The sequence below is a fragment of the Glycine max genome, chromosome 6, assembly GCF_000004515.6.
Source record: "Glycine max cultivar Williams 82 chromosome 6, Glycine_max_v4.0, whole genome shotgun sequence".
In the NCBI taxonomy this organism is placed as follows: domain Eukaryota; kingdom Viridiplantae; phylum Streptophyta; class Magnoliopsida; order Fabales; family Fabaceae; genus Glycine; species Glycine max.
In genome coordinates this window covers 22,246,638-22,259,403 of record NC_038242.2, presented here as the reverse complement: position 1 = coordinate 22,259,403, position 12,766 = coordinate 22,246,638, and positions in this window count along the sequence as shown.

Below are 12,766 nucleotides of genomic sequence, written 5' to 3'. Positions count from 1 at the left end.
TGGGTTAAAACTTTATTAATTTCATCATAGAAAAGATTTAGAATCATTATTGTCTTCTTTTGATTTTATTTTGTATACTAATGAAAAATGAAAAGAGTAGCAATGTTACCTAAGAGCATTTTATTGGAAATTGTTTATGAAATTCTTAAATTAATAATTAATTCTAATGTAGTTTTATGGTAAGAGCAAATGATATGAATATTCTTACAATTTTTTTGGTACATTATAAGAAAAATAGAGTAATTAACTAAGTTAGAGTAGTTTCACAAATTTAAAGCGTGTTTGGTTATTTGGTCAAAAAAGTTTTTTGGGATGCTAAACGTATTTTTGGAGAATAAACTTAGTTTGATGATATGTTTAGCTACCCTTAAAAGTATATTTGTACATTAAATTTTTGTCTAAAAACTGAATTTTGTAGAAATAAGACTTGATTTGCTTTTGTAAATTCAATATGCAAACTCCAATTTAACCCAAACAATAACTCAATTTGGGTTAACAATGGTGAAGCCGAATGTAAGGGTGTATTTGGTTTGCATTTTCATTTTCTGTTTTCATCTCCTGTTTTCATTTTCTGAAAACTGTTTTCATTTTTAAAAGATTAGAATTCTGAAAACATGTTTGGTTTGATTTCTTATTTTTTTTTCATGAAATAAAAATACTGAAAAATTATGATATATTGACTTCTTGTCTTTTTGTATTTTTATATTTGCTTAAAATTACATTCATTGTCACCACAATTTCATTTTATCCGAAATGAGTTTTCTGTTCTCAACTGAAAACACTGAAAACAAGAATTTATTGTTTTCATTTTCTGGTTGTTTCCTGTTTTCATTTTCACTGAAAATGTTTTCAGAAATCCAACCAAACACATTTTCATCACTGTTTTCTGTTTTCAGTGAAAATGAAAACAGAAAACAACCAAACCAAACACCCCATAAGTTTGCTAATGGATCAGACCTTTTCTTTTATGTTCTTTTTCTGTTGGATTTATCTTGGAATTTGTGTGACCACAATTTGAACTGAGAAACAAACATGCATTAATACTTGAGTTGCTTTTGGAAACTTTATTTGCAAACTTAATTTAACCGAAACTTAAGTTTGTTAACTTTATTCCAAACATCCACTAAATCAATTACTCTCACGATTTATTTTAAATGGTGTTTAAGGTTTTGACACAAGTATTAATTAAGAAATACAATTAATATTTTGAATTCCATAAAAATATTATATATTATTCTAATATATCCTTTATCTCCCTATTAAATTAGACTTTTTTTCTCATTTATTACATAATAATAACTACTTTCACTAAGGGTATTTTGTTGAAACAATATAATGCTTCATTGATTTTTTAAAATGACAACTAATTTAAAATATTTTTTGATTAAAATGATGCAATCCTACCCCGTAAGGGCATTAGATAGAAGACTCCAAGAAGATTGAGCCAAAGATGCAAGAGAAGACCCTAGGGTTCTCATGAGCCTTAGGGTAGATTTCAGACCCATGAGCTAAGTATGAGCTCGCTTATCTTTGTACATATTAGATTAAGGTTTCATTATTTTTGGGCCTTGTATTTAGGACTCCATAACATAGGTAAGGTACCCTAGAAATGTAGGATTTTTCAGCCCTTGTATTTTAGGGCACCTAGACTAGTTTTTGTATTAGAGGTAGTTTTGTAATTTCACATGCATTAAGTGAATTGGGAGAAGCCCAATCCAATTAAATTTTAGAGGGGGAGGTGAACATTTGCTTGCTATACTCCATTGCCACATCATATATTCATACTTTGTGCATGTCCTTCGTGCTTTACATGCCTCATGACACCTAAGCATACTTAGTGGAGAATCTTGGACTTGATCTTGGATTAGTGGGCTGAACCATAGCTAAAATTCACTAATCATAATTAGTAAAATTTTGGCTCCACAAATTCAATTTCAAATTCAAGTGAAATTTGAATAGAAATTCAAATTTCCCTCCAATTTTGTGTGACACTTAGGCTATAAATAGAGGTCATGTGTGTGTATTTTCAACTTTGATCATTTGAGAATTACACTTCAAAGTTCAGACCTCATTTGAGGCACAAAATTTCGTGCCCCTTCTCTCCCTCTCCCTCCACTCATCTTCTTCTACCTTTAAGCTCTTATCCATGACTTCCTATGGTGGTGAGCTTCTTCTTGACTCATATTCTCCTTGAAGTGGTGTCTCCAATCATTTTTCTTCCTTCTCCATTCCGCTGTCATTAAAATTCAAGAAACAAAGGACTCCATTGATGAAGAAGATCAAAGGCCTACAAGCTCCACATAGGAGTAACGTCATAAAACCTCATATAAAATGGAAAGGTGTTAATTAATGAATTTTATGCTTTGGTGATTAATTGGTCTTTAATGAAGAGATCAAAATCTAATTATATCTAAGAAACTTTTTAACCACTAGTCAAATATTATTTAATTCTTAATAAATATTTGACTAATTACTTTCAATATTTATAATTAATTTGTCTTTAATGAAAATATCTAATGTCTTAGAAATACTTTAAGCACTGGTCAAATGTTAATTAGTTTTTAATAAATCTTTGACTAATTACTTCCAATAATTATAATTCATTGATCTCTATTGAAAATACCTAATTGTGTCTTAGAAATACTATAACCACTGGTCAAATGTTAGTTAATCTCAATAAATATTTCACTAATTACTTCCAATATATAATTAATTGGTCTTTATTGGAAATATTTAGTTATGTCTTAGAAATACTTTAACCATTGGTTGGATGTTAATTAATTCTTAATAAATATTTGACTCATTTCATACAATATTTATAATTTATTGGTCTTTATTGAAAATATCTAATTATGTTGTAAAAATTCTTTAACCATTGGTCAAAAGTTAATTAATTATTAATAAATCTTTGACTAATTGCTTCCAATATGTATAATATATTGGTCTTTATTGGAGATATCTAATTATGTCCTAGAAATTATTTAAACATTGGTCAAATGTTAATTAATTCTTAATAAATCTTTGACTAATTACTTTCAATATTTGTAAAAATTTTAATATTATCAATCTAAGAATTCTAACAACTTAAGATCTATGGTATTATTTAATTGTTTCAAAGTTTAAAACAAAATATTTGGTTCAAGAAGTACTTCAAGCATACACTTATACATTTACATAGTCCCGTTTGGGGTGATTTTAGTTGTAAGTTTTAAAAAAAATTAAAAACAACAACAACAACCAATTTTAAGTTTTTAAAATTTAGCTTAATTTTTTTCTCTAATTTTTAGTTTTAAAATAATCTCATTTTGAAAGTTTCATATCCAGTTAATTTTAGTGTAAGGGTGTGTTTGTGTGGTGGTGACAACAACGATAACAACAATGACAATGTCTGTGATGATGACAACAATATCGGTGCCAATACCGATGGGGGTTGGTGATGGTGTTGATGTCGATGGTAGCAATATCGGTGGTAATGGTGGCAATGTCAATGGTGGTGGTTTGTGGTGGTGTCAGTGTCGATGTTGGTGGTGTGGTCATTATCAAATGTTGGGAGAATATGTTTTTTTAAAACAAAAAACAAAATTCATAAACTTTTTTTTTGTTTTGAAAATTAATGTAAAAGGTTTTGAAAATGAGTTAGAAACTAGTGGTGTTCTGTTGGATCGAGTGGCCTCAGAATAATTAAGAAGGAGGGGTTGAATTAATTATTCCTAAACCTTTACTAATTAAAAATTTACTCTTTTAAGGCTTTTACTATGTTGTTAAGAGAATAAGGAGTAGAAGAGAAACTTAACCAAAAGTAAAAGCGGAAATTAAAATGCACAGCGAAAAGTAAAAGAGTAGGGAAGAAGGAGACAAACACACAAGAGTTTTTATACTGGTTTGGCAACAACCCGTGCCTACATCCAGTCCTTAAGCGACCTGCGGTCCTTGAGATTTCTTTTCCAACCTTGTAAAAATCCTTTTACAAGCAAAGATCCACAAGGGATGTACCCTCCCTTGTTCTCTTTGAAAACCTAGTGGATGTATCCTCCACTAGAACTGATCCACAAGAGATGTACCCTCTCTTGTTCTCAGTCAAACCCAAGTAGATGTACCCTCTACTTGTACCACAAAGGATGTACCCTCCAATGTGTTAAGACAAAGATCTCAGGCGGTTAAACCTTTGATACTTTGTGAATGGGGATACAAAAAATTGTCAGACGGTTAGTCCTTTGAAAACTTTTGTATAAGGGAAAGGGAATAATCAAAAGAATTCTCAGACTGTGTCGTTTTGAATTCTTTGACAAGGGAGAAGGGAGACACCAAAGAATTCAGGCGGTTAGTCCTTTGTTCTTTTGGAAAAGGGAGAAGAGAGACACAAAAAGAATTCAGGCGGTTAGTCCTTGGCGTATTCTTTTTGGCAAAGGGAGAAGGGAATGAAAAAGATGAATAACACACTTTTCAAGGTTTGGAAAACCAGAAAACTTTGAAATGCTTTTGGCAAAAGGAAGAAGAAGAAGTTCAAAGAGACTCAGAAATCAATTGGCAAAATTTTGTTGTCTAAAGAATGAATTGGAAAGATGCATTGAAAAACAAATCAAAGCCTTGCTTTTATAGACTCTTCATGTCTGGTCAAGAGGACCATTTAGAAGAGTTATAACTTTTAGAAAAACTTAAAACCAATTTGAAAAAATCAAAAACCATTTGAAGAGTTACATCTTTTGATTTATTCAGAAACGATCACTGGTAATCGATTACCAAATCAGTGTAATCGATTACACAAAGCTTTTATGTGAAAGGATGTGACTCTTCACATTTGAATTTGAATTTCAACGTTCAAAGGCACTGGTAATCGATTACCAAAACATTGTAATCGATTACAGCTTTTTTGAAATCAATTGGAACGTATTAAGTAATCGATTACAACAATTTGGTAATTGGTTACCAGAGAGTAAAAACTCTTTGGTAAACATGTTTTGAGAAAAAACCATGTGCTACTCATTTTTTGAAAAAACCTTTTCATACTTATCTTGATTAAGCCTTCTCTTGATTCTTGAAATCAACTTTTCTCTTGAATCTTGAAGTGTTATTCAACTTTCCTCTTGAATCTTGAAGTGTTCTTGATTCTATCTTGAACATCTTAAACTCATTCTTTGATTGACCTTTGCGTTTTTTGTCATCACTTTTGTCATCAACTTTGTTATCATCAAAACATCTTTGAATCAATCTTGATTCATCATGAAGCTTTGTTTCTACATGGTCAATTCACTAATTTGAATTGAACTAAATTGGAAGTAAATTGAAATTTAATTATATAAAACCCAAATTGAACTATTTGCTATGTTTAGTTTTATAAATTGAACTGTATACAAAACAATTTAGTTTACACCATGTTGAACTATTTTGAGCTTTTGAAATGAAAAAAAGGAAAATGATGCAACTAGTTGGGTTCCAAATTTTCAAGTTTTGGAGTCTCTTAGTCTTTCTTGACAGTTAGCAAAATCCATTTTGACTTTGCACTCGATTAAGTCTTCACTCTTCCATTCATCACTCTTAAAGTTCAAACCGGATCCCTAAATCCTAATTCATGGAGCCACACTGCAACAGTTGCATTCCCCCTGCCTATGTTCATTCCACACACAAAATGGCTTGCGTTGTTTATCTTGCAGGTAAATTTAACACTATGTATCTTTGAGTTGATGAATTTTAAGTTGTTTGTATGCTATCAGGGATATGCAAGTTTGATTTGAAGGGATAAATTTTTAAATTTGAGATTGTTAAGTTTCCATATATTTGCCTAGGATATGGATTGGCTAGGCCTTTTTTTTGTTGGGGTTTAAAATCTAATCAATTTTTACTTTGTTAAAATTGCATTGACTGCCTATATATTAGTATTGATTGCAAAGAGATATGTGAGATAAAATTGATTTTATCTTAAACAACTGGTGATTATGTAGACAAAAGGAAAAGTGAAGTAATTGTAAATTATTATGAAAAGATTATATGATACAAAAGAGAGTGTTTTTTTTTTTTTTTTGTCTAGTTGCCCTAATTACAATACATTCAAATGCAGCCATTGTTTTGAAAACGTTTGGGTGAAACTAAAACTGTAGAGTTGTAATTGTTTGGTGTAGACTTAAAACACTATTGTTGGAGAGTGGTTACATCTCTTACTGTAGTCCTGTTTTGTTTCCCTCTAGAAAAATTAATCTACTTTGAACATTTTATTTTTATGCCTGTATCTTTTTCCCTTTTTTCATCACATTCTTCACAATGGGCAATTTTTGGACATTGTTTGAGGTCACTACTCAACATAGTCCATTGAATGTTATTCTGTATGCCTTTTCTATTTACATGCAATATAATAATTTGATTTTGGTGTTTGACTAAATTGCTTAGTGGATCTGATTAAGTGAACAATGCATATGATAAATTTGGTAAGCAATTATGAGTATGGAAAAGTATTATTTTCCATAGTTTCACTTAAAAAATGTTTCCAAGAAACTATATTGTGTATCTTTGCTTTGTTCTTCCTCCTATAACAATTTGAAGATGCATCTAGAATTAATTGTCACTTTCACAAAATTTTAGGTGACCTTGTTTGTACACTATACGAGATGCTTTAACTATCTCATTGCATAAAGGTACCCAAATATAGCTTACATGTTATTAAACTTGGGTTTAACATCATATAAACATCTTATATGTACTCTCACACTTCTGATTTTTTTTTATTATGTTATTGCTCAAATTGTTGAAACTATCAACATGTGCATCAATTTGTTAATTTTAAAGCTTAGCGAATTGTTGAAACTATCAACCTAGGCATTAATTATTATATTGAAAAAACTTGAACTTAGGGAAAAAAAGGGAAAGTATTTCCATAATTCTTTATGTTGAAATTTGTCCGTATTAATTTTTTTAACCACATTCACAATCCTTGTCTAACTAATTATGCATATTTTGTAGGTCATCTTAGGGACACATCCCATAACCATTTGTGCTAAGTTGAAGAAGGCATCAAATAAGCTAGGAGTGTTTGTGGTATGGTTTGATTCAATTTTTGCATAAAAAGTCATCCCGAACCAAACATTAAAATTATGCGTGGTTCAATTTAGTTCAATTTGAATTTGATATTAAATCCGAAGGGAACCAATCTTTTGTAGTTTGGTTTGGAACCATTTTTGTGGTTTCTAATTAAATAATTATTCTTTTAAATTTTCTCTACTTTCTTTTCATCTTTTAAACCAAGTTATATTAAAAAAACCTATTAATAAGAATTTATAAAACCTATTAATATGTTGAATATTAAAATACATTTATGTCTTAAAGATGAATTAAGACTCCTAATTATTTTGATTAGATGCAAACAAATACAAATGGTAAAAGTTTGTGTCTGATGCTCTATCAGATCATGATCTATATCTCTACGTTTGTATTTTCAGATGATACATTCATAAGACAATTTTACATAAAACTTAAGAAGTACATTTAAGGCCTTCATTTAATACTCTGTGTTTGAGATTCTTTCATGCAGAAAACATCCTCCTAGGATTTGTCAAAGTCCTATGAAGAATAAATGGATTCCACATTTTGGGAGATGTTGATCCTCATCAAAATATGTGCTTCGTTATTGCAAATTTGTTATGATGAAAGAAGTGACTTTCGTATTGAAGTACAAGACACACCAGCCTATCAACATGGTTTTTGCATGAAGAAGGGACATGCATTTGATGCAAGCATTAAATGTTCCGACGGGCTCAAGATTTCAGATGAAGAACAAAATGAAGAATTCAACCATTGCGAGACACTAGATACTTTAAGATGAAGACTATATAAAGAAGAAGCTTTAAAGAAAGGAGATACGAATCATCTATGCAAACATATTCTTTCATTCTTTCTTGTAAAACTTTCTGTATATCTTTGTATGGATACTAAACTCTCAAAACACTTTGTATACCTTGAGAGAAAAGACTAAAACTGTAGAGTGATTTATCTGTCTATATGACGATCACAACTTAGTCAATATGCAAACTTCCAACAAATCTTTTTTATTCGTTTAGAGCCAACAGTTACTTGATAGGACAAAAAATATTGGGTTAAAGTCAAACTTGAGGTATAGCTTGCATGTGTAAGAGCCATAAGTGGCAGTAAAAAATACTTGTAACTTTGATAAGTTAGTGGAAATTTGATAGGTTGCCAAGAACTGGACATAGTTTCGAGTTTGAGACAAACCAATATATTTGTCTGCATACTTCCTTCTTTTGCTTTAACTGACAAAGGGTTTGAATTTGTTTTTAAATCTTATATCTTATCTTGTTTTACCGAGAAAACTGTTTTTATCATCATCTGATAAAGTTTGTATCAAGACCTTCTTTATCTATTTTTAGGTTTATCTGCATCAGACGATAAATGTGTTTTTAGTCTTAGAAAAAGTTTTAAATTTCTAAAAACATAATTCAACCGACATTCTTGTGTTATTTGCTTCTACAAAAATTGTATCAACATTCTATCCATTTAAGTACCCAATAGCCAAAATTGGATCTAGGCATTATATTATATATTATATGTAATTAATAAATATTATAACAAAGAAATCAAAAGTTTATCAATATCATGTTGGGTATTTTTCTAGTACTCATTGTTAATTAGAGTTAACTAATCAATATTTATTTAATTTGTACAATTTTTTTGTCTTTCTTTTTTCTAATAATTATAAAAGTATCACTAAATTTAGACATTTGTCACTTATGATCTAGCATTTTTTTTCTAACAAACATTAAAAGAACTTGAGTTATTAATTAACATATAATGTATTGATAAATATATTTCTAGTTACTATTGTCATTCTAGTTCTAAAAAAATTAAAAAAATAATATAAATACTATATATTATTATATGTAACTATGAATATTTTAAGAATTATGGTTTAGTTCAATTTTTTAGACACAAACCATAAATCAAACTACGCGGTATGACCATAAATCAATCCAATTTAATCCAAAAAAATATTGTTTTGGTCCTTTTTTTAGTAGTTTTCGATTTTTAATTTGGATCGATTTGGATTTGAAAACCCCTAGAAGAAGCAACTTGAAAGCATCATTTAAATACTCAATTTTGATATAATGCTCATGGAAGAAAAGTGTATATACTAATGGTTGACGCAAGACTACATTGTGAGGTTTCAAATGTAAGTAGAATAACTTATTATCCACGTAAAAATTTGGATGCTTTGAGAATTAAAATTGAGGTCTAGGCTTTCATCAGTCTAAAATATTTACATTAATTTGATATATCCTCTTTAGAATTCTCAATAGGTGTTACTATATGTTTCTATAGTAGAATATTGTACATTTGTTACTAAACTATCTAACAATCCAGTTTTACTTTCCTTTATGTTTGAAGGAAACTTTACAATTCAAGTTATGTGTGATGCATTTATGCATTTCATTCACAAGATTAGTGTAGAAAATTATTTTTGAGAGTGTAGGGTGTATCTGGTTCAATCATACAAAGATGCATGATTGAGAATTTGTGGCGAGGAATTTTTGTAAATAATCATTACTTTGTCGTGTTCAAGAAGGTATAGGATCATTTTCATTATGTGAAATGTTGAGTGTTACACTTTTATTTATACATTAGGAGAAACAAGTTGTATAAGAACTTTAATATTGACAAAGATTGCGTAGAAGTGTAGAATTGATGTTGCATTTTCAAAGATATTAAATCAAACAGTCCAGTCCAATTTTTAAATTAAAATTATTAACTGAACTATTATTAATAACTGAGTTGAAATATTTTTCTTTGATTAAAATACTAGTTTATTTATTAAGAACTATTTTTAAAGTTTAGAAGAAAAAACTGGTCTGAACTATGACCACTCCTATTAGAAACCATTTTAGCTCCATTTTTTCAAACATGTTCAATTTTAAAAATTGTATTTAAAAAAAAAAAAAAAACAAAACAAAATCTCGCAACCACCACTAGCAGTTCCTTACATACTTATGAATTTATATTGCTGAATGAATCACCTCTAATCTCACCATGTCACGTTCATCATAGTAATAATATTAAATTTAGTAATTTTATTTTTAAAATAAAATTCATATTTCTTTGTATACATAACTCAAATTTTACTCATTTGCTTTAAGAACAAAGTTGAATGAATCAATTATTACATTGAGCATCAAACTATTTTTGAGTTGATTGAGTTTATTATTGTTCTAATTGTATCATTGATATCAATATTAAAATCCTCAATATAATAAATATGGAAAATTAATGTTGCAATTGTTGTAATACAAATATAAAAATACTTGTATAAATATTATGTAAGTAGTTGTATAAATATAAAAAATACAAATAATTGTTTAGAAAAAGAGAAACGAAAAATCGATTAAAATTGGGAGGAGTGCTCAAACAATTCCAAAAACATTACCACGGGATCTAGAGACCCCGAAAACCTAAAAATTGACTAAAATTTACAAAAATTATACTCCAAAATTTAAATAAAAACTGAGCAAGGTCTTAGATCAAAATTCAAATTGATGTAGTTTCATTCTTTTGCAACATAGAACTAAAGTCCAATGATATTTCATGATTCCAAGCACCCACAACATTAAAAAATAGAACAAGAATCCATGATTTATGAGGTTTAAATGAAATATTTCTATACTTTGAGAGTTTAAGAGAAGATATGAAGAGAAAATATGGAAGAAAAAGGGTCAAAAGTCCCTCGGAGAACAAAAACTCCCTCTCCCTCTCCCTCAAAGCTTCAATGACCTTCCTTTCACTTGGAGAACAAAAACTCCCTCTCCCTCTAGGAATTTATAGTTGGTTGAACACGGTTAGGGTTCGGGTTTTATGTTGTGTTTTTATAAGGCTCCCAATGCTAGGGACCTATGTGCAATTATCTTTTTATGTCATTTTGCTACCAAAATTTTCATAAATTGCAAAATAGTAATTTTTTAATTAATGACCTAAATTTTAGGCAATTACTTCACTTAAGCATTTAAATTATAAACACACTCCCCGCCCCACACACTCTCAATTTAAACACATATATACTCATTTTAAAAAAACTTACTTTAGTGTAATTTGACTTTAATTAAATTTCCAAGTCACTAATTATCTTAGAACATTTAGTTTCATTGATTAAAGTTATTACAAACTTATTATCAATCTAAATGTGTCATTAAAAATCTAATTTTATTTTAGACAAAAATTGCAAATATTTATCACACTGTCATTAATAAGTTGACCAAAACTCTTACCTTTGACTATTTGACCAAGATAGTCTATCTTTAACTTTTCAAATTTGAACTTCCCTCCACAAATTTTAGTATCTCTACTTAGTCAATCTTGAGTAATACTTATTTTAATCACTTTCCATTATTTTCCATAATTACCTAATCAATACTTAATTATTCAAAACACATATTCTATTGTTTTAAAAAGATCTCAATTTAAATCATAATTAAATTACATAACACATAAGATTGGTTGATCAGTAGAATGAGGTTGTGTAGTGACACTCACACTAACAATGGACTTTTCCACCCAAACAATTTCCACTTTTGATATTTATTTTCTCAAGTTTATGATTGGAAATCAGAAGTTGTTTGGAGCAAGATAATCTCCTTGAATACTTGGATATAATAATAATAATAATAATATTGGTTTTAATGAATAAAATTGTTTGGAAAAATCTTCATGCTCAAATGTATGTAACACATAAGATTGGTTGATGTAGATGCTTAGAAAGATGTTGATGTAGATGGTGTGTGGCAGGTCAAAGGGCAGATTCTGTGGGAAACCTTCATGCTCAAATGTATGTAAGAGATCAAGCCACTACATACCCTCCTAGTCTGCACATCTCAAGGGCTACTTATGTCAAAATAGTTATTGACAAGGTGTGTCCATGATAACTATTTGGGATGCTGCTAAAAAGAAAGGTTTCAAGTTGTACTACAATGAGGAGATGCCTTCCAGGAAAATGAAGATAGAAATAGTTAATCACCCTTGGAATTGGAGCTCCCTGTTCAACCGGAAAAGGCTTGTCCATGCTCCTGATGCTAATGATGTCAGGATCTTCTGGAACTAGCTCCTTTGGACGGATACTCAAAAAGCCTCCACGTATGGTTATGATGGAAGGGAAAATACTGAGCACCACTATGTCATTCAAGTGTTATGTCCAGTTAGGAAGTATTACTTTGGTGATGCTTACGTCTGCTTTACAAAGGATGCCGAGAATGGCTAGTTCATTCAATGCCTACTCCAACTTCCTATATTCAATATGAGGGGATTTATAACCTAAAGAAGATGACTAAAGAACAAATGATAGCTCATGTGACTTAGCTCCATGATGCTCAACAAAAGAAGAAGGCTGAAGAAGAAGAGGTTGTTGTTGTTGCTATGAAAGAAGAAGTTGCCTCCATCCAAGCTAAAGCATCCGCTAAAGTTGTGGATGACACCATTGTACGTGGGGTCATCATTGATCTTACCAACACTGGTGTCATAGACAAAACTCCTGAGGCATCCGATGCAGCCATAGCTGATGAAGTTGAACACAACATTATAGACCCTCCGTCCAAGCAGTCAACAACTTCAAATGAGACTACTTCTGGAGACAAGGGAGAACTCAATGTCATTATCCTCTACTCCACTAGTTCAGGCCCTACTCTCCTGAACTATGCACAACCTGCTACTATTTCCAAGGATCAAGTGCAAGACATGATAGGGCAAGCAATGGAGTTCTTCGTTGAACGACAACATCAAGAAAATG